The following is a 27178-nucleotide window of genomic DNA, read 5'->3' on the forward strand; positions in this document are numbered from 1 at the left end:
GCTACCCTGGACCCTGACTGGCTCTTCTAATCCCCATAACCCTTCAGTAAGGGGGTCTCTGGTTGGCTACCAATGGGCTTTGAGTCTCCACTCTGCTCTCACCTACAATTACAATGATATGCTTTTTTATTCCTTAGTGCTTGATACCTGATCCATTCGACAGTCCGTGGTCACACAGGCTGGTGTGTTTCTTCCATGTGGGTTTTGTTGCTTCTGAACTAGTTGGCCACTTATTTATTTTCAAGCCTTTAAGACCCCAGATGCTATATCTTTTGATTCCCGGGCACCATCAGCTTTCTTCACCACACTTGCTTATGCACACATTTGTCTTCATTGAGTGTACCAGGAAGGTGGGCACCCACTGATATGATTTTTAGTACTTTAATGTCTGATAACTGGTCCCTTCTATACCTCATGGTCAACCAGGCGGGTGTGCTTCTTCCATGTGGGCTTTGATGCTTCTCAGTTGGATGGCCGCTTGTTTACCTTCAAGACTTTAAGATCCCAGATGTTATATCTTTTGTTAGCCGGGCACCGTCAGCTTTCTTCACCACATATGCTTACCCTTTACTGATCTTGATGTTTGATGACTGGTGAACTTCCCTAGTAAACATGCTTAATTGTGTATCAGTGCTCTGAAGCCATGATGACAAGTGACCAAAACCTGCATGGAAGAGGAGTACAGAGGGTGTCAGAATAAAGCAGAAGAAAGATGGAGGATGGAGGCATGCCTGACCTCTTCCGTGTGGCAATAGGGGAGTCAGAGGAATTCAAGTATGTCCCCACACCCCCTCACACACACCTTTTAGGCTAATGGTTTTGTAACATTACTGTTTGCCTTACCATCCTAACATATGTCACAGCCAGGCTTGCTTTGGCTAACTTCAATGAGGGAAAGAAACATAAGACCTGTTATTTTATTCGTCAAGCCGAGCCATACGAAATAGAGAGGTGTGACCCTTACCTTATGATCAGAATTGCTTACTAAAAAGTAATTAAATCAACAGGGTGCACCCTCCCACACACACACACACACACACACACACACACACACAATTTCTAATAAGATAACCAACTTGTATAATAAACACTTCATAGAGTATATTTAGAATCACAATGGACAGTTGCTGAGAAACTGCTAGGGAAGAGGGTTGACATGTCCAGGGTCTCAGCTCAATGAAGACTTTCTTGATAAGAGAAAATTGTAGGTTATTGTACTGAAATAGAGTTTGGTACATTCAATTCAGGACGCTAGCCCCAAAGAGAGCATGAATGCCCCAAATCAAATAGGTTTTCATATTTTCAAGTTAACTCCAATTCATGGTAACTCATGTGTGCTATAGGGTTTCCAATGACTCATTACTCAGAAGAAGGTAGTCAGGATTTTATTCAGAGGTATCTCTCAGTGGACTCAAGCCTATCAGTTAACAACCAAATGCTTAAACACTTGTGTCATTGGTGAACAACAATGAAAGGAACTTTATGCATCACAATGTAGACTGGAGTAGAATATAGAACATGGAATGTAGACCCAGAGTCTATATTCACCAATAAAATGAGTTTTCCCTGATGGACAGCACTTGTGTTAAGAAAGACATCTACAGACCACTATTGGCATGGCTGAAGAACCTTCATTTCTGTAAACTGTGGCTATCTCTTTGTAGGATCCCTTACTCCATTATAAGGAGCCCTGGTGACTTATTGGTTACCCATGCGGCTGTGATCACTAGACAAGCAGTTTCAAACCCCTAGCTGCTCTGTGGGTGTAACGAGGGTCTTTCTACTACTATAAAGAATTACAGTCTGGGACACTCACAGGAGCCATTCTGCCCTGTCCTATAGACTTGCTCTGTGTTGGCATTTACTCGGTGGTAATGAGTTTGGTTTTGAATTTACCTCCACTATCAGGTAAATGGGCAAGATGCTTTCTGCTCCTGTAAAGATCTGACAACCCTCCAGGAGACCCATGCTTTCTACAATTGTAAGAGTTACCTAGGATTCATCCCATCACAGTTGTATCCTGTTGCTTCCAGGAATGAGATGCATTTCAGGACTCCATCCTGAACTTTAATCTGGCTGGAGTCATAGTCGACTTCATGGAGCACCTTTTGTTTGTCCATTCTACTGATGAGCATTGGCGTGTTTCCACCTTTTGGATAATGTGAGCAAAGCTACAGTAGCCATTGTTGTACATGTATCTATTTGTCTTCCTGCTCTCAGTTCTTTTGAATACATACCTCCAAACAGAATCACTATACATATGGTCATGCTGTGCTTAATTTTTTGAGAAATTGCTCATTTTTTCTTTTTCCCATGGCGGTGTTCACCCTTCCTCAAGCTATGAAAGGCGTTTCTGAGACCCCAAGGGCGCGTTGTTGAGAGTCAGTCTGACTGACGATGGCCCCGGCATGCCTGCATAGAACTGTGCTTCATAGGATGTGCCGGGGCTAATTTCCTGGCTGTTCTACCAAAGTACCTCTGAATGGACTCCAACCTCCAACCTTATGCTTAGGGATTGAACACAATAACCGATTGCATCACGCAGGCATGTTACTGACTAGCCCTCTTCTTGCGTTTCCTGGAATAGCAGGAGCTTGGTTAGACAGACACCAATTATTTGTAGTAAATGCATAAGAATTGCTTTGGTGCCAAGGTTAATTACTTTAGTATCATCCTTCTGAGAAGCTGATGGCTATTGCCATGTTTGCAGACACTTAGTTTTGGGTCCAAGCAGGGCTAAAACACTGCATGTTGGGCAGGTTTCTACAAACTGGTTTTTAATTTCAAAGGTATCAGTGTATGCAGCACAAGTGACCAACATCCAAAGGCCAGTTCCTGAAAATCACAGTCTGCATTTTGTGATCCTCTGAAAATGAAAAATGCATGGGTGTGTGCGGGCAGCAGGCCCACACTTTATCATCTTCATCCAGTAAGCTTTGGCTACAGAGATTTTTCCTAGGCAGATCAGCGACGTTTTAACTTTCTACTCAAGAATATTGATTTAGCAAAGTGAGAGAGAGGTTGGCATTTTTTTTTTTGTCAGCTCATTCCACTTGAAGACTGATCCCTTAAGGCATGATACCCCTGGGTCCAGAGTGTCTGGACTTATTTAGAAAAGCAAACCTATTGTCCGAGAGATGCTTTAGGCCACATTGTCTATAGGGCACATTGTACAATTTTGCTAATGCATTACTCCTCCCATATCTACACCATCAAAAAATGTGGACAGTTTAACAAGTTATAAAATACCTGAAGTTCAAGAGTATGGTATCAAAACACAAAAGGCTTTTACCTAAGTTGTACAAAAAAGTGTGTCATTGTCAACTCTGTGTCATGCTTGCCAAGCTTTACTTGGCCTATTCTAGTTTAAGCTCCATTGGCTTTTAATTCTACATTACGAATGATTTAAAAAGATAATTGTGATAAATTAGCATGTAAAATACGATTCTGACTCATATCAACGCTGAGGGACAGAATCAAACTGCCCCTGTGGGTTTCTGAGGCCATCTTACCTGGAGCAGAAAGCCTCATCTTTCGCTAGTGGAGTAGCTGGTGGGTTGGAACCTCTGACTTTGGGGTTAGCAGCCCACTCATAACCCTGTACACCATTACGGTGCTATGGTAAAAATCATGCTAAGATTCATGTTATTTTTTTTAGAATAGTGATCATTTTAATGACATGTTTATGAAGTATTCCTAATTAATTGTTTCAAAGTTGATTCCCTCCCCGCTCCCCCTGGCCCCAGAGTTAAACTTATGCATAATCAGGATCAGAGTAACATAAACGCAAAAACCATATACAATAAGGAAATAGAAAGCTGTGTTGAAGCCCATTTAAATTGGTTAAATCATTTCCATGTATGACAGAAAATGTTGTTTTGGGGTCCTCTTTTAGGCTAACATTTAAAAAATAAACTGGGAATGAACACTTTCCACCATTTTACAATGGAATATCAAAACAGCAAGAAACCAAGACAAGTAGCAAAACATAATCCTACTTGATGCTACTGTTGTAGAAAAATAAAGATAAATCACTTTGGCCTTTTTTGCTCCCTGTTTATGTCTGACATGTTATATCATCCAATAAGGGTCTGCTGTGAATGCAATTACAAAGAAAAGCCATCCATTAATTCTACCTATTGTCATAGTCAGATAACCAGTGAATCATAATGTACTCTCCCGCCAAGGTGGTCTAGAAATAAATAGTATAGTAAGTCAAAATCCTCAGTTATATTATAGTGTAGTAAGCACATGTGGGGACCCATGCTAGCCCATCCTTCTCTGCCTGCAGGGAGGAAAGAAAAATAAAGCAAATAAAATGACAAACTATTTAATAAATGAATTTTAACAAAGTCATGTTTTATATCGTAAGCTTCTTAGGCCAGCTCACCCCAGCACAGTCCACATAGCAATTAGTTGGCAGCTAGCCTGTGAATTTTGATTCGGCAAAAGGTGATTCTGGATTAATAGAGATAAAAAAGAAATTCAGCCTAAGAGACTTAAAATGCAGGTCCTTGTGGCTAGAGCAACCTTCCTGTCTTTGATGCAGGCAAGGCGGTTCCTTCCAGAAGGGTGGCTGCCTTCAGCACGTCCGGGCATCAACAACAATCAAAGCCAGGTGCTTCTAAGCCTCTGGCCGGAGCAAGTCTTTTCTGAGCTTCAGATCCCTTCTCGGGGCTGATATGGCTCCTCTGTTGGCCTGAAGCTCATGCATGCCTTGTTGCGTTATTTCACGAATTAATTTATCAACCACACAGAACACTTCCGTCTTAGTAGCGAATAGGCGTCTGAGAATGAAATAAATGAATTTCCTTTTGTCCTGTTGGCAGCTGCGGCTGCGTTGATTTTGACGAATGATGGCTCCCTGTGAGTTAGAGTACACCTGTCATCCAGAAGGTTGTCGATAGCTGTTTCTGTTTCGTTTTGTTTTTAGGTAGATCACCAAGTCTTTTCTTGACATGGCATTGAGTAGATTCATATCTCTACCCCTGTACCACCAGGGACTTGAGAGATAGCTACTAGACAAATAGAGAAAGAGGTCAAATCTGAGAACTGAAGTGTTATTTTTGAAATTTAAAATATCTCATGCCATTCATGAATTTGTCTGTAATGAAAACACAATTATCAAGGGTCTTTTTTTATTAATTCATGCACACATTCTCTTCTACATCACCTCTGTTTTATACCAGATTTTCATGTATTACATTTCCTCCCAGGAAAACTAACCCCCAAATCCACCTCACTGCCTGCCCTGGACTTGATTCCTACTCATAGGGAGGCTATAAGTTAGCATTAAACTGCCCCTTGAGGTTTCTGAGATTTTAAAGCTTCATAAGAGTGAAGCCTCATCTTTCTTCAGAGGACTAGCTGTTGGGATCTTGAACCATGGACCTTGTATTAGCATCTCCTGGTGTGCCCCCACAAGCCTGCATTTCAGGAAAGCCTCTCAATTTTCCCATGCAACAGTAATCTTTTGATTCTGACTATTGTGTTCTGTGATTTGAGGGTAGGTTGGCATTGCTGGCCAGTTCAAGGTGTGTCTTAGAGTGAAGAAGCATTTGTGCAATTTACCTCTCCAAGACAACCTATTTTACTTTTATGACTTTGCGCCAGTAGAGACTGGCTGATGTATGTACGCTAGGTGGCATAGAGTCAAACGATATGGATGCATGCTTAAACTCTAAAGCATATTAGAAATTTGATATATGCATCTGTGTTCTTTGTCCTTCTCCATTTCTTTTGGCCACTCCAATCCCTATCTCAGAATCAGGACATGATGATGCTGTCTCCTATCAGCTCTGCCACAATTTTCCAATAAACACAGTTGAGTGATGGTAACTTCAGCCAATGTCATTAAGTGGAATCTACCATCCAAAGAACTGGGGCTCTGGCGGTGTAGTGCTGAGATGTTAACCATAAGGAGAGGAGTTGGACTCTGTCTGTCACTGTTTGGGTGAAAAGTGAGACTTTCTGCACCTTTAGACATTGACAGTTTTGGCTACTCAAAAGGACATTTCTGCTCTGTGCTATAGGGTCACTATGGATCAGGACAGACTCGGTGGCTTTGATTTTGGGTTGGAGCATTGAACATGACTGTATACACTTAGATCGTGGTTCTTATTTGGATTGACACTGACTGCAACAACGAGCTCAACCATAAGAATAGTTGTGGGGGTGATGCAAGACTGGGCAGTGCTTTGTTCATTTGTACATTGGGTTCATATGGGTCGGAACCAAGTTGGTGGCACTTAACAACAATAACAACAACAACAACAACAAGATTCTTATATCCATGTGCAACACAGAAAATGGTCACTGAGGCAAGAGGTCAGGGAATGCTTGTTCTCAACCTGTCCTCCTTCTCCCACTGAACATGCATTAACTCCAATACGTTGCTTCTCTGACTTGCCAAATACCTCACTGGGAAAACAAATGTATTGTCTCTGAAAGATAGACGTTGTTCCCAGCACAAAATAATGAATGGAATGGGTAGGATCAAATTGCACACACAGTTCCTCTACTCATATCCTGCATTTAATGAAAAAGCAAAGCAAAACAAATCAGTCTCACTGCCATCAAGCCATTCCAACTGACACCAATGCTACCGAATAGTGTTGAACAGTCCCTGTGCATTTAGGAGAATATAATTCTTTACTGGAGTAGAAAGCTTCATCTTTCCCCCATGTAGCTACAGGTTGTTTCGAATCATTGACCTTGTGAGGAAATTCCCAGATTGATTTGCAATGAAAAAGGACGTGAGGGATTTATCTCAAACCTAGATGGTTTTCTTTATTACTGCTCATCAGAATCTTTTTGAAAGCCAAACCCCCAACTCTCACTGCCATTCTATCCATTCTAACTCATAGTGACCCTACAGGACAGAGTCAAAATGCCCCTTGGAGTTTCTGAGGTTGTAACTCCAAGGGAGCAGAAAGCCTAGTGATCCCCCCTCTGAGGGGATGGCTGGCATTTTTGAACTGCTGGCTTTGGCCAACAAGTAAGCACCATACCACCAGGGCTCCTCTTTAAATGCAAGGTGGGTTTGTATTGGCAAGGCTGGCATATTCAGTAACTGCAAGCCATTTCATAGGGGATCTGAGATGGTTTTGAGTACACACTTCACTGGGGAACTTGAGCAGATGCGAATTTTTAAATAACTGCTTTCCGGGACTCTTAAAGATTTTATCAGTCTGTCTTTGGTTTACATGCCAAGACAGTTTTGTTATATGCTGTTCTAGAAAACAACTCAAATTTTGTGAACACAAGTTTGCTGGGTACCTGAAAATCCATGCGGTCCAAATATCCCCCACATGGCAAAGAAGAAAAAGAAAAACAACCCCCTGACAGCCATTCTTTTTCTGAGAGCATGTCATTGGATAAATCTGTCAGATTAATGAAAGTATGCTGTTCAGAATTTAATATTTGTTCAAAGATTTAAAACTTAACAATAAACCTGTACAAAAATTACTATTCAGAGTGCAGATATATGACTTTGCCTCAACCTTGTGATCTTCAAGATTGCATAGATTACACACCAAAATCATTTTGAGAGTTAATTTTTTTCGATGTCATTGAAAAAGAGCAATGTTCATTTTTAAAAAAATCTGGGTCCTGCCTACATGCTGAATAGAATTCAATCTATAATCGAGTTCACTAAGAGAATCCATGAAAAGAATTCATGAGTAACACTTGAAGAAGGTACATGCTACACTTATCTATATACAGTTTTAGAAACACCACATTTTTGCAAGTTTCAGGGAGGAAATCCCATATTCTAAGCCATTAAACAGTAAGTGGTTGCCCTTCAGTCAAGTCTGACTCCTGGTGGCCCTGTGTGTCGGATAGAATTATGTTCCATAAGGTGTCAATGGTGGGCTGTTAAAGAAGCTGATCACCAGACCTTTCTTCTGAGGCATTTGTAGCTGCATTCAAACACCTACCTTTTTTTATTTTTGGTAAAGCAGTGGAGTATGTTAACTATGAATACCAGCTAGTGCCAGCCTATGGCATTTAGCATGGGCGTTACTACCATTTCTCTATCCAATCTCTAGCCCTTATATATTTGTTTGCCTGTGGCCTTATTGAAAAATGGGGTCAAGGGTCACCTGGTCACACACTGACTAGCTTGGTCTGAGGGTCCTGAACCAATCATGCAAGTTCTTCTTTTTGGCATAATGCACAAGCCCCAATCGTGGTACCTACCATTCATGCTTGCAACTGTGACAGTTTCCTTTGTCCTCCCATGTTTTATTTAAGCCCTGACTTCTTTGTGAACCCTTGGGCAGACACCATTTGGACCTCGTGGGAGTGACACTACTTTGTGCCAACTTGATAAAGACTGAAGGGGTGGGGTCCAGCCTGTCAATGAGGTCATGCCCAATGATGTCTCTGGGTGGGCGTGGCATTCTCTTGGGGATTCTGGGAACTCCTGTCTTCCTCCCTGGAGGCAGGACACACACTCTTTCTGCTTGACATTCTGTGGCTACATGGACCGATGCTGATTGCAACCAGAGACCTAGAGCTAAAGGAGCCACGTGGAGACACATGCCAGCACTGAAATGCTTCCACCACCACTGGATCCATAGTACTTTCCACCACCAGCCTGTGATATTCCTGAATTTGGCATCATTTATTTTGTTGCAGGAGTCTAAAGAGAATTTATAGAGTGGTATAAGACATATGGGCTAATAACTGATTTATGGACTTCATCTGGATTGGGCAGGGATGTTTTCTTAATATACAATTACTCTTTGATAAACCAAGTCTAACACAGACTTCATGCTAAAGGACTCCCTCATTCTTGTTTTAGTCTTATCTTTGTCCTGTTTAAGATTTAAGCTCTTGTTCCAAAATTTGTACACATTTTATTTCAACTCATTTGTTACCAGATTCACTCTGAATCAATGACCAATGCCAAGCAGGATTTTATAAAAAACAAACAAAAAACATAAAGTAATTTACTGTGTTGAAAGTGGCTCAGTGAATTCAAATCCAGAAACTTAGCCCTAAACTCCTCATTCAGAAGCATTTTCTCAAGAAGGGGAGTAGATTCATGGGGTGATCTGTGGTTGGTTGAGTGAGCCAGCAAGGCAGATCACAGAGAAGGCAAAAGAAGCAGCCACACAGGCTGTGAGCTGAGAGAGCTGGCCAGCAGAAAGCAGGTGGGTTACAGAAGTTAAATGGGGGTGGGGGTTGCAGGTCCCCAAGAGCTTTACACAGTCCACAGGTGTCTGCCTCTGGAGCAGGGCTTGGTCTTTGCCTCATATTCATGTGAATCTCCTTAAATTAACTTTGCTCATTTCATTGTCTCCTATTATCATTCCTCATTCTTTAGTAACCCTCTACAACTAGGTGAGTGCTTTATCTTAAGTACAGAATTATTCCACCATAGGGGTGGAATTTCATTACAGACCAAAAAGTGACTAAAAGGCATACTCTTGGAGGTCCTTTATCTAATCAATTTGCCTGCTTTATGTTTATACATATTTTTAATGATTTTTAGTTCTGTTCCATGTTTATCTCCCACTCAATCCACGACCTTCTCATGTGACTATTTTTGAAACAGTAGTTAGTAGTGGTAGCCAAGTGCCGTCTTGTTCTCCTGCCCTCAGAGTGATAGAGATTGATGTTTGTGGGTCCCCTTAGTCCATGATCCCAGTGGTGTCCATGTTTCATTCCATTTTCACCAGGAATCTTTCTTTTGGATGAGGAGAGACCAGTATTTGCAATTTTGGTGGGGCTGCTCAGGAGCTTTTAAGATCCTAGCCTCTACTCATAAAAGTAAGAAGTAGGTATGGAACCTGGCCACCTGGAGGGATACCGGGGACCCTGTCAGGGTGCCGTGGAACACTGGGACACTGAATCCTGGATCTTCAACATGCACAGCATGCTACGTCAATGAGGGTCCATGTGGAAACTCCACTCTTGTACCCTGAGGACTTGACCTGGAAAAGACATGGTGTCTGAGGAAGCCGAAGACAGCTGTACCAAGAATGATGTACAAACAACCTGTTGTCAGACAAACAAGGTTTTGCTACATCAAAGCTCTATATGCTATATTAAGGTATGTATTATTCTGGCACATCTGTGATGGGCATTCTGTTTTATTTTGTTTTGCTTCATTTTAGGGTATATCTCAGAGGTGCTATGTCATTGGGGACCACCCTTCTGAAGTTGTTATTTGTTCTTCTGGTTTTCTTTCAGTAAATTAAACCCAGGATTGATGAACCTATAGGGGCAGGAAATAGAGCAAGGGTTTGGGCTGTGGGGAGTACAGGGGTGGTGGCAGGTGGGTAAAAGGGAGATGATGTCGAGGAGTCCAGCAAGGAAAAGTATGTTTCAAAACTGATCATGGAAGCAATTGTACAATTCTGCTTGATGAGATGAAACTATGGAATGATATGACATATGTAGTAACTCCCAAGTAAGAATACATTAAAAGAAAAAATATAAATATACAATCCTAGCTCCAACTGAAGCACAATTAGTTCTTACAGCATGGCCTATTCAATACTTGCCCTCGGGAGGGGATCACAGAACAATTAGATATTGGCAAAACATCCCAGCCTAGGCCAGATCAAGTCCATAAGACTGCTCTTAGGCCATAGGTCGAATACTGGTTCATAAATTCCTCTTTAGGCTCACACGGCACATGTAATGACGCTGGCTGCAGGAAGGTCACCGGCCGGTGGGTGTGGAATCTCTTGTGGAGATGCTGGTGGTGGAAGCATCTTAAAGCTTGCACAGTTTTTTCCATGGCTCCTCAAAGCTCTCTAAATATGTCTTCTCAACAGGAAAGTGAAGCAGAGAAAACTGTGTCCCCCCCTCCAGGGAGAAAGAGAGGACATTCCCAGAATGCTCAGGAAAAGGCCATGGAGACATCATCAGGCAGTGAACTGATTAAAAGTCTAGACTCCACCCCATCACTCTCAATATCCTTAAATTGACACGAGATTACATAATCACCACAGATCCTGAAGGCTATGATCCTTGATTTTCATCAACAAGTGTTTGAAGTCCTCTACCTTCCAGCTAAAAACACCAGGACGTATCAAAACTAGGGGGAGAAGACACAGAGTCACCATACCAGAAAGAATTGGTTGGCATTCAACTATTTCATTAGGTATCATATGACCAAGAGCCAATAGTATTTAAATAAAAATTCCAAGTTGCAATAGTCTCCCTTGACAATATGTCTAAAGTACAGAAGATGAAACCTCACCATCTCTGCCTCTCAGGAGCACACTGCCCATAATGTCCTACAAGACACCGTGTTTTCCCTTTTCTAGGATATTCTCAATATTGTTCTCCAGCACCACCACTCAAATGCATGCCTTCTTCTTCCTTATTCAATGCCTAACACTCACATTGTTGAAAAACAGGTTTCCAAGATTCATTGGCAGGTGGTAAAATGTTATCGTAGGAGCCTATAAACCAGATGCAGGATCCAAATTCAGCACTCAAAGTGAGCTAGCTTCCACATCTTGTAAATTTATACTAAGAGTAGGTCAAACCCTGAATGAAAATTCCCTAAATTCTTTCAAGGTTGTGACCAGATTGAGAATGTCTCATCCCCCCACAACTGCTGGCTACATCATAGAAGATCCTCTCATAGAGTTGGCCACACTATGCTAGATCACATCATGGGAGAATCCTGACCCACCCTAGTTGACATAAAATCTAAATATCACAATCATAAATATTGAAGACTGTTTGTTACTTTTCCAACTTATTGCAAAAGATCTCTATTTGTGCCCAGAACAAAGAATGCAGAATCTATCAACAATATCATTAATATTGGCCAGTATAATTTTACTGACAATCGCTCAAAATATTTGCAGCTACATCTGCAGGCAGCTGCCAAAATACGTGCTGGATTTAGGGGATGGAATGGATGAGGGATAACATTGCTGATATCAGATGGATCATGTCTGAAAGTAGAGAGAGCTATTAACTTTTTTTTTCTTGACTATATAAAGGGATATGACCATATGACTCATAATCAAATTATGGCTAACTTTGTGAAGAATGGGCTATCCAAACATTTTAGTTGTGCTTGTGTAGAACCTCTACATAGACCAAGAGGCAAGAATTCAAGCAGAACAAGTGTTAACATAAAAAAATATGTGCATGATTATATCCTTTCACCATACTTATTCATTCTGTAGCTTAAGCAAATAATCCAAGGAGTTAAACTATATTTAGAAAAAAGTGGCATCAGGTGTGGAAGAAATTCATTAACAATCTATGATATGCTGATAGCAGAGAGGATTTTAAATACTAATAGAGATCAAAGACAATGGTCTTCATATAGGCTGCACCACTGCATTAAAAAAAAACCTCAACCAATGAACTACATTATAATAAATGGAGAAGAGCTTGAAGTTTTGAAGGATATTATTTTATTTGGATCCATAATCAATGTCTAATAAAAGCAACAGGAAATGAAATGTTTTCCATTTGAGAAATCTCCTGCCAAAGACCACTTGAAGGCATTCAAAAGCAAAGCTGTACTTTGAGGATTAAGACACACCCGATTGAAGTCATGATCTTTACAATGGACCTATCTGCAGGTGAAGCTGAACAATTAATTGGAAGACAGAAGAAAAAAACGGAGTTTTATTGTTGGTGAAGAATTTTGGATATATCACTGAGGTATTTACTTTATTGTGCCAACCTGGGTGATAAACACATGTGAGGTTAATTGAAGGGCGGAGAGATAAATGACTCGGTGAACCTTGCCTTTTCGATTTCTTGGCTCTCTTGCATTGTGGTGGTCTGACCATGGTATAGCTGCCTTAGCCAGTTACCTGCTTTAGCTGACATAACTCACTTCCTGCAAGACATACCTGAGGAGAAGCCATTTGGACCTACCCCGATGCAACCCTGGGTGCTGGAGCAGCCGTGTGGAGACCCCTATCAGCGCTGAGATGGTTACACATTCACTGACTCATCTTTCCTCCTGCAGTCAGAATCATTCTGTCTAGTTTGTGAGATGGAGGAGGACTTTGTGGATTGGTGTTGGACATATGGGTTAATGTTGGACTTGTGGGCTTGGGCAGCACTGGGTTGGGGTGTTTTCTTGATGCGCACTTAACCTTTATATAAAACTATATCTTCTACATGAGTTTCTGTGGATTTGTTTCTCTAACGTACCCAGACTAATACAATCACAGACTCCCAGGAAAGCAAATAAATATTTCTTGGAATTAGTTCAGGCAGAATGGTCTTTTAAAGGAATAGCAAATTTTTGTCTCATGTACTTTGGATACATAATGAGGAGTCCCTGGAGAGGAACGTGAAGTCCAGGGTCAGGTCAAAAGAGGGAGGCCGTCAAAAGAGGAAGATGACACATCTGGCCTCACAGAGCGGTGACTGTAAGGATGGGCCCGGAGTGAATACTGTGGTGTTCAGTAGTCCACGGGGTTGGTGTGCCTCCGAGGCTCCTCACAAGCATATAACAGCAGAAACACCATGGAAGGACTCGAGAGAGCATGCACGAGAGAAGAAAGGAAGTTCAGAGTTGATCTTGAAGGGCTTGAGGTCACTAACAAATTTCTCATGGAAATCGTCTTGCCCTTTGACCTCATTACCAGGAACCGTGATAGTGCCACAGTGAAATACTCTGCTGTCAGTCAAAGGTGAGAGGTTCCCAACCACCTGCCACACCGTGGGAGAAAGATATGGCGGGCTTCTTCCATAAGTATCCCAATCTCAAAAACCTATGAGCTCATTCTCTTTTTTTTAAAAAAAAAAGTAGTTTATTGAAATAAGGATAAGACTAATTGGAAAAAAAATTATATACAAAAGTGTACATTACAAGGTTAAGTTTTCCTGTGCTGAAGGACAAAGCTTTCACAAACATTTAATAAAAAGAACACATGTAAACACATGTTGATCATTTTGAAGCATCTATAAAATGCTGAATTCCACAACGGTAAACAGAGGATACTTTTTCAGGTGTTTGATTTAATCTTCTGACCGCTTTACTTAATGTAAGGCTACAAAGGAGCATTGCTACGGAGTGAGTTTGTTCTACTGGATCTTATAAGGTCTCTATGGATCAGAATAAACTTGATGCCAACACATGTGCCCAAGCCCATGGCTCTCAGATGGCACCAACTGGTTACAACCAGCTACTACCCTTAAAGTTGTCAGTTCAAATCCACTCAGTGACACCATGAGAGAAAGGCCTGTCCAACTACTTTTGTAAAGGCTACAGTGGGAAAAAACTCATAGGAAGCAGTTCTACTATATAACACCTGGGTCACCGTGAGTCAGAAATGACTGGATGGGTGGTTGCTGATGCCACAGCTTGGCTCTTTGGTTTTTATGCCCCTTTGCAATGTTGACCATAACAACTGATGGGGATAGCAAAAGATACAATTTTAGTGTAATCTAAGGAGGGGAAAGAGATTCTGAATTCAAGGGTCTTATTTTAATCACCTGATGGTTTATTAAAATAAAAAAGTGATGCCATTTCACTCTTTCATTTTTCTAAAATAAGATTAAGTGTTATATCTCTAATTTTCTTTGCTGCAAACCCATGCTTTGAATGCTGTATGTATGTGGTGGTGACAGGGGTGGTGGGGTGATGATAGGAATCTGCACAGATATGCCATGTGTAAATTTCCTCATAAGTAGCTCTTATTTTGTGTATTAAATTCTTTTCCATTTTTGTTCCAAGCAGTTTTTGAGTAAAGGAGAGATTACTCCATTTCTATTTTTGAGTTAACTCACTTTGTATAGGATTCTGCCTATGATTTATAGCTTAGTTTAAATACATGAAGTCTTCGGAGAGATCTGCGTAGCCTGGAGATTTTGAATTTTTCATCAAAGAAGATCAGACTTATAGGATTGAAGGGAATTCATAGTTCTCTAACTTCTCTTTAGGCGGATCTCTACATTAAGGTCTAGACACACAGTGCTGCCCCTACCCCCAGATTTTCCAGTTTTCCTGGGAGGACATGTTCATGGAACATTAAAATAATGGAAATTTGTATTTTGAGTCCATTACAATGTGTTATGTTACTTATGTCTCACCTAAGTCCCTTCTGATTCATTTCTAAGCCACTTGCTATTCTAATTTTAAGAGCAATGTGCAATCCTCCCGTATCTGCTGATTCACCCACATTGTTGTACGTGAAGTTTCCAAAAATAATAACCTTCCTCCAACCCAACTCTCATCAGCTCCCATCTTAATAGATGCTACAGTGTTTTCCAGAATGGCAAGAACTCCCAACAATAATCAATGTTTCTGTCCTTCCTTGGATGCATGCCTATGTCCGTCATGGATCCCACAGAAGATGCTCTATCCTGATTCAGTGGTCCTCATTAATGAATTCAATGATACGAAGACACTTCACATGGTTTCATCAGTGTCATGGCCATGTTTCTGGTAACACTACTTTAGTAAATACTCATTTTAAATATATCAGCATGAAACTCGGGTTTTCGAAACACAATCACAATCAGAAGAGATTTCTCCCCAGACATGCTATAGTTTATTTTCCTAGCATCTATGGTGTGGTTATAGTTAAAACTATGTCTTGAATCAGGAAACATGTATGAGGCAAGCTTCTTTTTGTAACTGGAACTCAGTTTTTCCAGTGAAATCATTGTAGCTCATCCCCTCGAGATACTTCAATGAACGGCCTGAGAAACTCTAATGGAAGAAAATATTTCCTGATGAGGAATTAAGGCATCTCAACACTTCAGAATGCTCTGCTGTAAAGTTTAGGGTCAGTAATTATGTCATGACAGAATTAAAGTTCTTTAATTTTAATATTTTTTTCATTAAAGTTTTCTCCTTTTATATATATTTTGCAATCTTAAGGAGAGGGCTACAGTGGTGATTTTAAAACAACGGTCAATATTGGCTTCAATTATCACCCACAACCTTAAAGTCCCTTCAAGGAAAGCTGTTAGGTCTCTCAGAAATAGCACTTCCTTTTAATGAGAAAACCCTGAAGGCTTAGAAGTAATTAAAGTGGAATGAAATGTTTGTAACTATTAAAATTTACTTCTGGCTTACAAGATTTAATTAAATGTAGATTGCACCTCTTAAACAATCTGACTCAAACATTTGAATTGTCAGAAATTATTCTACTGGCAATTGGAAGCTCGATTGTCTTAGGGTAGACATACCAAAAACTCAACTATCTTTTCTGAATTGTAGAATATATATATAAAGATATTTATATTTATAAATATATTTATATTTATTTATATTTATATATATATATAAAGATATTTACAGATTATGCACTTTGACTACTGAAAACTATATATCCTTTACTCCTTTCTAATATCTACTATGTTAAGAGATTCTTTTTCCCCCTCAAAATGTATCTGTCACATAAAATTGTCCAATATAATATATTCACATCAGAGGGATGAAGTAACTGCTGATGGATTCAGAAGACTTGTTCCAGAAACTATAGTTAACTATAGTTGAGTAATTGAAAGATGTGATAATTTCTTCTCATTCCCAGCTTTCATAGAAATCCTGGAGGGTGGGGGAAACAGGTGTAATGATGCTTGTCAGAATTGTCCCACAGGACGGAATAGTCCTCAGTGAAACTTTGATCCATGGGGAGACATAGAGATGGATCCCGTCAGACCCTTGAACTTCAAATTAGTGGACAGTGGTTCTGTGGATAACACCAACTAATTTTCTCCCTACAGGAATATTGTGCAGCCTGTCAGACCAATAGCAGCCATTATTTTTAATTGGAGAGAAAAATGACACAGTTAGAGTGACATGCCACACATCCATGGCCTGGCTTTCTGCTAGGTAGGAAATTTGCTCGCTAAAAGGACTTTTGTTTTGCATTCAATTCCTTTTCGCCCCACTGAGGAAGAGGTGAAGGGAGAAATGTCTAAATGTCATACAGACCGTGAGAAGGAGACTGCTGGTTCTCAGCAGAGGTAATTAGGTGGACCTTTCTCAACCCCTAAGTGGGGCGTGAAGTTTCCTTCTAGGTAATGGTGCCCTTTTGTTCAGTTTTCAAGAGCCAAGGACTTGTATATGTTCTAAAAAGGAGCTTCCCCCACTGTGATTAAATATTTATCACAGTAAGACACTAGCAGTGGACCAACATGCTTTCAATTAGTCACCACAGAGCGTTATACGTGACTACTGGACAAATATAAATATGGTAAACAAGAGAAGCAGGTCAGAGGACGGTAGTGACCAATCTTTGTATCTCCCCATAAAATCATTACAAAGATTATTGTGTATTGGAAAACACCTGTGCTCATCTAACTCTATTAACAAGCGTCTGGTGGTCAGTTCCTCTCTGTCAATTGGAACACAACTTCCGTTCATGCTCTTTTTGCTTCCTTTTCTAGAGTAAGCAAGGCTTCTAAGGTGGCAGAGGGGAATTCCTATGCTATCATATTTAAAGAATGGCACCAAGATCAATGGTTGGCATCATGTCCTACTTTCTTAAGGACCAGTTTCTTGAAGGGAGAAGTTGTATGTTTTTTTGGGTTCCATTGAGTGCCCAGTGCCTAGCATGGGCAAGAGTTTCATCTGTAGTTAGGATGGCTACATTGAACCCAGTTATTCTTAGTAAAAAAGGAAATACAAAAATGTTTATTTTCAGGTAAGCACCATCTTTATATACTTCATGGGTACAAAAACAATCTAAACAGAATAAAACGATTAGATAGTGCCCCACGGGGGTCAGAAGGTGGGTAAGCATCGTATAACCTCCTAGAAAAGAACTGACAATACAGTAATATTACATTTAAAAGTTAAGGTATAACTGCATTTATATGATAAAAGTCAATAATGGAAACTCATATTTTCAGTGAGAAATCCAGATGTTTCACACCTACTTGTCAAAAGTTTTTGAATTGAATATTACAGTTTAATTGTTTGAATCTGTGTAAGTATCTGTCTGGCATGAGTCATAAGGTTTCCTCTTCCACAAACGTGAGATTAATATCCCCGAAGTCACACAGAGAGCCTAGAGTCATAACTGGTCCAGTGCCTGAAGCACAGGGTTTCAAATCCTATTTATAATCTTCCTTTCTTCTATCCATTTCTGCAGATTCTCTTGCTCTGCTTCGCTGGCTGGTTTTCCATAACCGTTTTTCTATACAAATGTTTATGGCCATTTACTTGTTAACCTGGTGTTTAGCCCTTAAATTGCCCAAAGTCTAGCATATCAGCTCACAAAAAGAAAAAAGAGAGAAAATGGTTACTATCAAGTTGATTTCAACACAGGGAGATCCACTACCTATCACAGGAGGACTGGATTTCAATGGCTCATTTTTTTTAGAAGTAGATCAGCCAGGTCTTTCTTATGAGTTTATAAATGATGTTATAACTCAGTACGTGGTTTCTGTATTTTCTGGACGTTTGTTTATAAATATTGGGCTTAGACATGTCCAATCTGGATATAGAGCTTCTTTATAACTGTAGTTACCTCACAAATGATAGTAACAACCAACATTAGGGAAAATCGAACCTCTATTGCGATGATTCCTATATGTTAAGAATCTTCATAAGAACTCTGAAACAACTGTCTCTTTAGGTTGACCATCTCACTTTGCCAGCAGAAAGCCCCATTGAAACCAAATCGGTTTTTTTTAATGTCCCTTCAATAGGGCTTCAGTTTTCTCAATTCTTCATCTGGGCTCACAATGACTCTAATCCACTTTAGAGCCTTGGTGTAGAGGTTACTTGTTGGGATGCGATCCATGTGGTTGGCAGTTCAAAACCACCATCAGCCCAGCAGGAAAAACACTGAGCTTTTTACTCCCCATAATGAGAAACAGCCTCAGAAACCCACAGGTGTATCTGCTATGAGTCAGCCTGGGAGCAATGGCAATGAGTTTGGAGTCGAGTTTTATCACTTGCGCAGTGGGTTATGAAGAGAATGATGATTCAAATACTCCATGTGGGGAGGGATGAAATTCTCTGCTCCTGTAAATAAGTACAGCCTCAGACCATGCACAGTGGTTCTACTCAGTCTTACAGGTTTAGTATGACTGGGAATTGAACCAATGGCAGTGGGCTTGGTTCATGTATCCGCCCCTAGAACCTTGCCTCTGCCCTCAGAAGAAAGGTACACGAGACTGCTCACCAACTGCACACTCACTTCCATATCCACAGTTGGATTCTGATGTTTTACAAAACTTTGATTGCCCAATTCCAGCCTTCAATGTCAATTTGAGGCATGTATTGGTTGTTTTGTTTTGCTTTTAGGAGCCCTGGGGGTGTATTGGATACAAGTTGGGCTACTATCGGACATGGTTGGCTATTGAAATCACCATGAGGAGCTCTGCTGTACAAAAACTGGGCTTTCTACTCCTATAAACAAGGACAGTCTTTGAAACACACAGGGGGTCATTATGAGTCATCATTGACTCAATGGTGGTAAGTTTGGTTTGGTTTTTTGGTGGGATATGTTTTTTTTACAGGCATCATGATAGATGTCACTACTGATGATGCTGTTTATCTATGCCCTCAATTTTTTTTAAAAAGTGTCGGTTTAGTAATTTATCTTAAAATATTTGAGTGTTACATACAAGGGGGGGGGGCTTCAAAAAGTTCATGGGAAAAGGGAATGAAAAGGGAGTGGACATCTTCCACAAACTTTTTGAAGCTCCTTCTGTATCGATAGCTTAAGTTAAATATATGGATCTTTAAGTAGGCTTTAAAGATCCATGTTAAATAGGCGTGTGAACGAACCTTCAGACTCGGGCACTAGTATTTTGCTTGGGAAACAGGACTTTCATTCAAGGGACAGTTTCCCGTGGCCAGGAGAAAGGCTTTTCTGGACTCCAGCGGAGTCTGTTCGAGTATTTTGGACCCGCTCACTAATAAGTATCACTGCTATTTAGTGAAATTTGCAATGAGAGTTCCTTTCTCTGTAATATTTTTCTCCCTTTCCTATAGCCTCCTTCAACCAAAAAAGAAGAAGAAGAAGAAGAAGGAGAAGAAGAAGCAAAAAGTATTATATTGGTTGAAGAGTCAAATTAACTGAGGTTAGTCTATCATATATTTATGTATCTTATATATAGTTAATAAATTTATATATCTTCTATTTATTTCCCACTCTCATTCATCAACACTTTGATCTTATTTACTCTGTGTCGCCAAAAATCAAACCCGTTATTATCCACTCGACTCGAACTCTTGGCTTCCCTATGTGTGGCAGAGTAAAACTGCGCACCAAAGGGTTTTCAAAGGTTTGTTTTTTTTTTTCATTGATTGCCAGGCTTTTCTTCTGAGTGACCTCTATCTTCAATCCTTTCAATTAGTCGCTGAGCATGTGAACCTTTTGCACCGTTACAGGAACCTCTCTGCACACAGAGCACAACTCTTAGGAAGCCCAGGAATATCTGCTCATGTTTCTCCTGTGTAATTGAATCACAATGGTTAGAATACCCACACGCATGCCTGGAAATGTGCTTTAGGCAGCTTCGCTAATGGGCTCAAAATTCAGAGAGTGAAAGTAGTGTAGCTGCAACATGGAACAGGAGATGCATTGTCGGATCTCAAAGGGCTCTCCTATCTGTCCTGGGTCTGTGTGATCCTTGGAATGGTACATGACATTGAAGTTGAGTTGCCTTTCAAGAAGGAATGCACAATCTAAATACATTTAAATGAAAGCAGTCTTCTTGATGCTATAGTGTGTTCTACTTAACAAGTCACTATTGATTAAAGCTGTGTGTGTGTGTGTGTGTGTGTGTGTGTGTGTAGTAAGTCATAGAGTATATAAATTGGATCTGTACTACCAATATGTATCATCCTGAAATGGTGCAGGTTAAAATCAACTTGTAATTTTTCACTCCTTCCCTGGTTATTTGAACATGTGAAGGATTTGTCTGAGCTGCAAGATGAGCTCCCAGGCGCTTCACTTAAGAACAAACTCCAGTGACTGTCAGACAATCATTCATATGGCCGTTCTGTCATGCTGCTACTGCACTGTCGGACCCAAAGTTCTTTATATTCATTAGAGCTGAACAAAATGGTCTAGGGCAAATAACAATCCTTGACTTTAGGGCTGCCGGCCAAGTTATCTGAGCAGAAAGATGGCCCTAAGACCCCGAAAGAATTTAAATGTCGGAATTCATTGTGTACGTGTATTTCCTCCAGGTGGGCGGCCCCATAAGGAGGCGTGCAGAGCCACGCAGAACCAGTGTTAGCCTGTTCTCAAGATCAATGCCATGAGTGCAGTCATCCATCATCTCTAACCCAGGCAGGATGCAATCAATGGTAATCCATCTCTTTCCCATTGGATAATTGATTTAAAAAAAACTGCGGGATTGATCTTTTTTTCATTTTAAGAAACTGTCATTTCATAATACAGTAGTTTTAAGGACTGGGGGGAAAAGGGCTTGGCTGCCTCAATAAACTTCTAATGGCACCAGATTTAATCTATTATTTGTTCAGACTTAGTTCTGGGGAGAGCTCTGCAGCTTTTGTCTTTGCTGTTTGCTGGACGTCTCTGTGTATATTGAGCAACATATATAGCCCCTTTGAGGTGCTTAATAAACTCTCAGGTTGGGTTGAATAGCTTACATAAAGTTGTTTACTAACAAACATGCCCCAAATACTGGGAGTTTTCATCGTCTCAGTGGCCTTTCTAAGAATAAAATCTTTGTTGTCCCTCAAAATAATGTGCCTCAAATACCAGAACAATGGATTCGAAATTTGGGGGGATTAACAAGTATTGCATATCTTAAGCACAGGATCATAATATTTTCCCTTTGACTTTATATATCTAGCACTTAATAACATGCTGCAAAGTCACTTAATCCTTCGTTTAAGAAGTATCCATTTTTAATGTGTTATCTTTAATGTGCTATCTTCAAATTTTTATCTTCAGTGTGCTAGATACTGTTCTATGCATAGATGTACATTAACTTAAAAATCCACTGAAATGGAATCTCTCCCTTAAGAAATTCACATTACTACAGAAAGAGAAACATATTAAAGGAGGACAATATAAGCATCTTCTGATATGGACCTTTTCTAAAGAAAAGAGTGGAAGCTACTCTTGTTGGTGTAACTTTGAAAGTGGTGGAGGTGACATTCTAGAAATGGCATAGAATACGCTGAGATTTTATAAAGGAAATAAATAAAAGGTGTCAAAGGGATCAGGTATAAGGCATCTCAAAAAAAATCTTACCATAGTGAATGAGGGGGGAAGTGCAGAGTGGAGACCCAAAGCCCATTTGTCACCACTGGAGATCCCCTTGCAGAGGGGTCTAGGGTTGGAGATGAGTCAGTCAGTGTGTGACATAGCACTGATGAAGAATACAGCTTTCATCCAATTCCTAAATGCTTCCTCCCCCACCCCACCCCACTACCATGATCCGAATTCTACCTTGCAAGACTGGATAGAGCAGAGGTTGTACAGTGATGCAGATAGTAGCTGGAGACACAGGGAATCCAGGGTGGATGATACCTTCAGGACCAGTGGCGTGAGGGGCAATACTGGGAGGGTAGAGGGTGAGTGGGTTGGAAAGGGGGAACCGATTGCAAGGATCTACATGTGAACTCCTCCCTGGGAGACAGACAACAGAAAAGGGGTGATGGGAGATGCCAGATAGGGAAAGATATGACAACATAACAATCTATAAATTATCAAGGGCTCCTGAGGGAGGGGGAGCGGGGAGGGAGGGGGAAAAAAGAGGACCTGATGCAAAGGGCTTAAGTGGAGAGCAAATGCTTTGAAAATGATTAGGGCAAAAAATGTACAGATGTGCTTTAAAAAATTGATGTATGCATATGGATGGATTGTGATAAGAGTTGTATGAGCCCCTAATAAAATATAAAAAAAAGAGAGAGAGAACTGGAAAGGAGGAAAAATGAAGCTGATGTGGGAATCCATTGTATCCAGCAGGGCGTCCAGAGACATCTTTGCGGCGATGCTACTTAAGACCTGAAAATCACAAGCTGCAGACTGTACAAAGGCAAGGGAGCTGAAGACTCCTGATATGGGAGCTCTTGGTTCAAACATGTTTGGGTAGAGCAAGTAATGACTATTTTGAAAGATCTTTATATATGCACATGGTGAGAGAAAAAAAAAAAGATTACTGTGACCAGAATGTGTGCATGCCAACTAGTATGGTATCCCATCATGCCCAAGGGAAGTTGAGTCAATTCACAAAACCGTTCTCAAGGAACCTACCGAACCTACTATCGTCTGTTTGGTACACTGAGAAAATAAAATGGATTTTTTTCTCCACCATAGATACTGTAGGCATTGTTGTCGAGCTGTAAAATCAGCTCTGAGTACAGCATTGTCTGAATATGAAAGTGCTCCATGACCCTGGATATGGTGAGTCAATTAGTGTGGCTATGGTTTCAATCTACCTCATTAAGGTTTTCTCTCCTTTATCTGACCCGCTAATCAGTCTGTGAGAAAATATGAGGACACCCTTATATGAGAGCACGGCAAAACTTCATCTTGCTAACTTTTGGCATTTCATCAGGGAAGACTAATCCCTACAAAAGAACATCATGTTTGTTCAACTAAAAAGTCAAACGTAAATGCTAATTCATATAAATTGTCTTTGTCAAATCGCTAACTCTCATCGTGTGTCCAACCTGGGCTTACATAGCATGATTTCAGATTTAGAGTCCTAAAATCTTTACAGAATTTCATTTGTATTAAATGGCATTTGACTTTCAGGATGCAAGATAGATGCTCTATGATAAGTACTTTAAAATTGTTTCTTCTTTAGACATGAGTTAAAGGTGACTCACAGAGACCCCATGTATGTACTAGAGAACAAAGCACTGCCCAGTCTCAAGTCAGCCTCCCAATTCTGAGGCTTGAGCTCATTGCTGTCACTGAGGTGTCAATCCATCTCACTGTTGGTCTTACTCCTTTTGATGGATGGCCCACTTTTCCAAGTATGATGTCTTTCCCCAAGAAACAGGGTCTCTCCTCGTCACAGGACCAAAGTATGGAATGGGCTTTCTCACCATTTCCCATCCTAAGGAGCAGCAGGCTGTTCTTCCTTCAAAGTAGATTTGCTGGTTCTTCCGGCAGATTGTGGTGATAGTTTCAGTGCTTTTCATTTTTCTTTATGGCTAGACTATAATTCAGTAGCACCACTTATTGTCTGGACCTTATTTAACGTACAGCTTTCACATGCATGTGAGCTGATTAATAATATCATGACTTCACTCAAGCACATTTAGTTCTCAATGTGATATATTTCTCTTTAACACTTTAAGGAGGTTTGTTGCAGAATTGCGCAAGGCAATACATCATTTCATTTTTTAACTACTGCATCTATGAACATTTATTTTGCCTCCAGATAAAATGAAATATTTGACAATTTCAACCTTTATTCATGCATCAAGATGTTGTCTGTTGTGTCAGTTGTGAGGATATTATTTTTTTTGCTTTATTTACATTGAATTGTAATCCTTACCAAAGGCTGTTCTCTTGGATTGTCACCAGTAAATGCTTCATGTTCTTCTGCCTTTCAGCAAGGAAGAGTGTGTCATTTGCACATCACAGGTTGTGCCCACATCTGCATATCAACGAGTCTTCTTACAATCCTGGTGCCACATTCTTCTTCATATATTGCAGTTTCTCTGAGAATGTACTCAGCATACAGATTGAGCAAACAGAATCAAAGGATACAATTCTAACGTCGCTATTGATTGTCAATTATGCAGAAGCCTCTTATTCCATTCCAATGATTGCCTCTTGATCTACTTACAAATTTCCTACAAGCACCATGATGTATACTGGGATTTCCATTATTCATAATGCTATCCGTAACTTCTTATTGTCCAAACTGTCGAATTCCTCTGCATGATCTATGATAACTCTCTTTATGATAATTTCTGCTTTCAGCCAATATCCATCTGGGGTAAGCGATGCTATCCTTCGCTTAATAATCTTTTCTGAATCTCGCGTGGATTTCTGGCGGCTTGCTGTCAATTTTTCTTGAATGATCATCATCAAAATTTTACTTGTAAGTGATATTAATGAAATTGCATTAGATTTTCTACATTCTGCTGTGTCACCTGTCTTTGGAGTGGGAACACATATGGATCTCTTCCTGTTCAAGCACATTCATTAGAGTTGTGTAACCATCACCGCAAGTCCTTGAGACATTAATTTTTCTCTATTAATCTTTTTCAGGCTAGAGCTATGCTGAGGGTGCTCTGCCCTTTGGTTTCTAACTCCAGGTCTGTGCACATTTCTTTATAATCCTTTGCTCTGTCTTTTTTTTTTTTGCTATTGTTTGAATTTTTCTGTTCAGCTTTTCTATGTGTATGTTCATCATTTCTTTCATGGTATTTCAATCACTTATTTCATTTGCTTTAGCTACTCAGTGTTCAAGAGCAAGTTGCAGGGTCTCTCTGACATCCATTTTGTTGTTTTCTTTTTCCTGTCTTTTAAATTAAGCTGTGCTTTCTTCATGCATGATGTTTTGATATTATACTATAGTGAATGTAGTCTTCAGTCAATAAGGCTCAGCACATCAAATCTGTTCTTCAGCTGGTCTTGAAATTGAGGTGAGAAAACTCAAAGGTTTAATTTTGCCTCTTGAGGACCTGTTTGAATTTTCTTCAGTTCCAGGAGCATTAACATATGAACAATTGATGTTCTATTCCACAATTGGGTTTGGCCTTTTGGTTGTTGATAGTGTCTCCATTGTCCCTTCCCATGGATGCACTGAGTGGAATTCCTATGGAATCCAAAGTAATCCATCTAGAAATGTCTCAGTGTATAGTTGCTGATTATGCTGTGCTGAGGTATTTGCAGTGATGAAGTTACTGGTTTTAGACAAATCTATCATGTGATCTCAGTCTCATTTTTATCATTAAATCTACATTTAGATCCATCCTATAACAACTTTCAACTATCACATTCCAAAGATCAATGATTAGTAATGCCTATTGATTGCATATTTGATCAATAGCAATACTGAATGAGTTGATAAAACTCATTTTTTCATGATTGACTTCAGTCGTCGTTCATGCATACATTTGATTAATAGTTGAATTAATTGGCCTACTTGCAGGCATATAGATATTAATCTATTATATATAGCATTGTATTTTAAGATAGATCCTGAAATGCTCTTTTGATGATGAATCTGATGGTATTTCTTTTGAATTTCATATTCCAACCTAGTAAACCATCTGATTATCCAATTCAAAATAGTCAATGCATGTCTATTTCATCTCATTAAGAGCTAGGATATTGATCTTCATATGTTCAACATCAAGTTTAATGACTCCCAATGTATTGGACTCACATTTTGTAAATTCCATGTTACTAGTATCCATGGATGTTTCCAACTTTTTTTCTCTCTCTCTCATTTTGAGGGATGCTCCGTTAGTAAATGACTGTCCTGAAAGCTTTCCTTTATCTAAGTCATCAAGGGACTCTGAATTAAGAGATGCATTTTAAGGGTATTCCAACCTGAGGGGCTCATCTTCGGTACCATATTAACAATATCTGGCTGTTATTCAGAAATTTTCTAGTTTCTAATTCCTCTGAAGTGAACCACCTGATCCTTCTTCCCTATTTAATCTTGGTCCGGAAGCTTCATTGGGACCTGTCCACCATGGCTAACCCTACTGTTGCCATGATGTTGCCATGATGTCACGCGCCATAGCAATATGCAAGTTACCACAGAGCTACACACTGACTGGCAATTGGGGACTTTAAAAAAATAAAGAAAAGGAAATTGAGAAGTACTATTGGTCTGAAGTTTTACTTTCCTTGTAGGGTTTTAGACTGAGATTATTTAATTTCGTAACATTTTGAAAAGTGTTCTTATCCCCTGCATTTAATGAAAAAAAGTTTGGATCTGATTCATTTTATTGTTCCTTAAAATCTTTCTGAAATTCACTCACAAAATCTTCTGATTCTGGAGAACTGTGAACGCTTTTGATCATTTCAATTAAATTCCATTGATAGATATAAAACTAATCAGATGGTCAGTTTCATAATGTGTCACCTTCAACAAACTTTAATAGAAATGTGCATTTTATTTAATTTCTATATTTATTTTATGAGTGTTTACCATACCCCCTTGCCATTCTTAAGACGCTAAGGTAAGTAGTGCTATTTTATTACTCTATTTTATAGGTATTTTCTTTGATTTCCTCAGAATTTCTTTTATTATTGTAGCTTCATGGTTCTCAGTTTCATGTATCAGAAAATCTCAAGAT

The sequence above is a fragment of the Tenrec ecaudatus genome, chromosome 1 (assembly GCF_050624435.1).
Source record: "Tenrec ecaudatus isolate mTenEca1 chromosome 1, mTenEca1.hap1, whole genome shotgun sequence".
Lineage (NCBI taxonomy): Eukaryota > Metazoa > Chordata > Mammalia > Afrosoricida > Tenrecidae > Tenrec > Tenrec ecaudatus.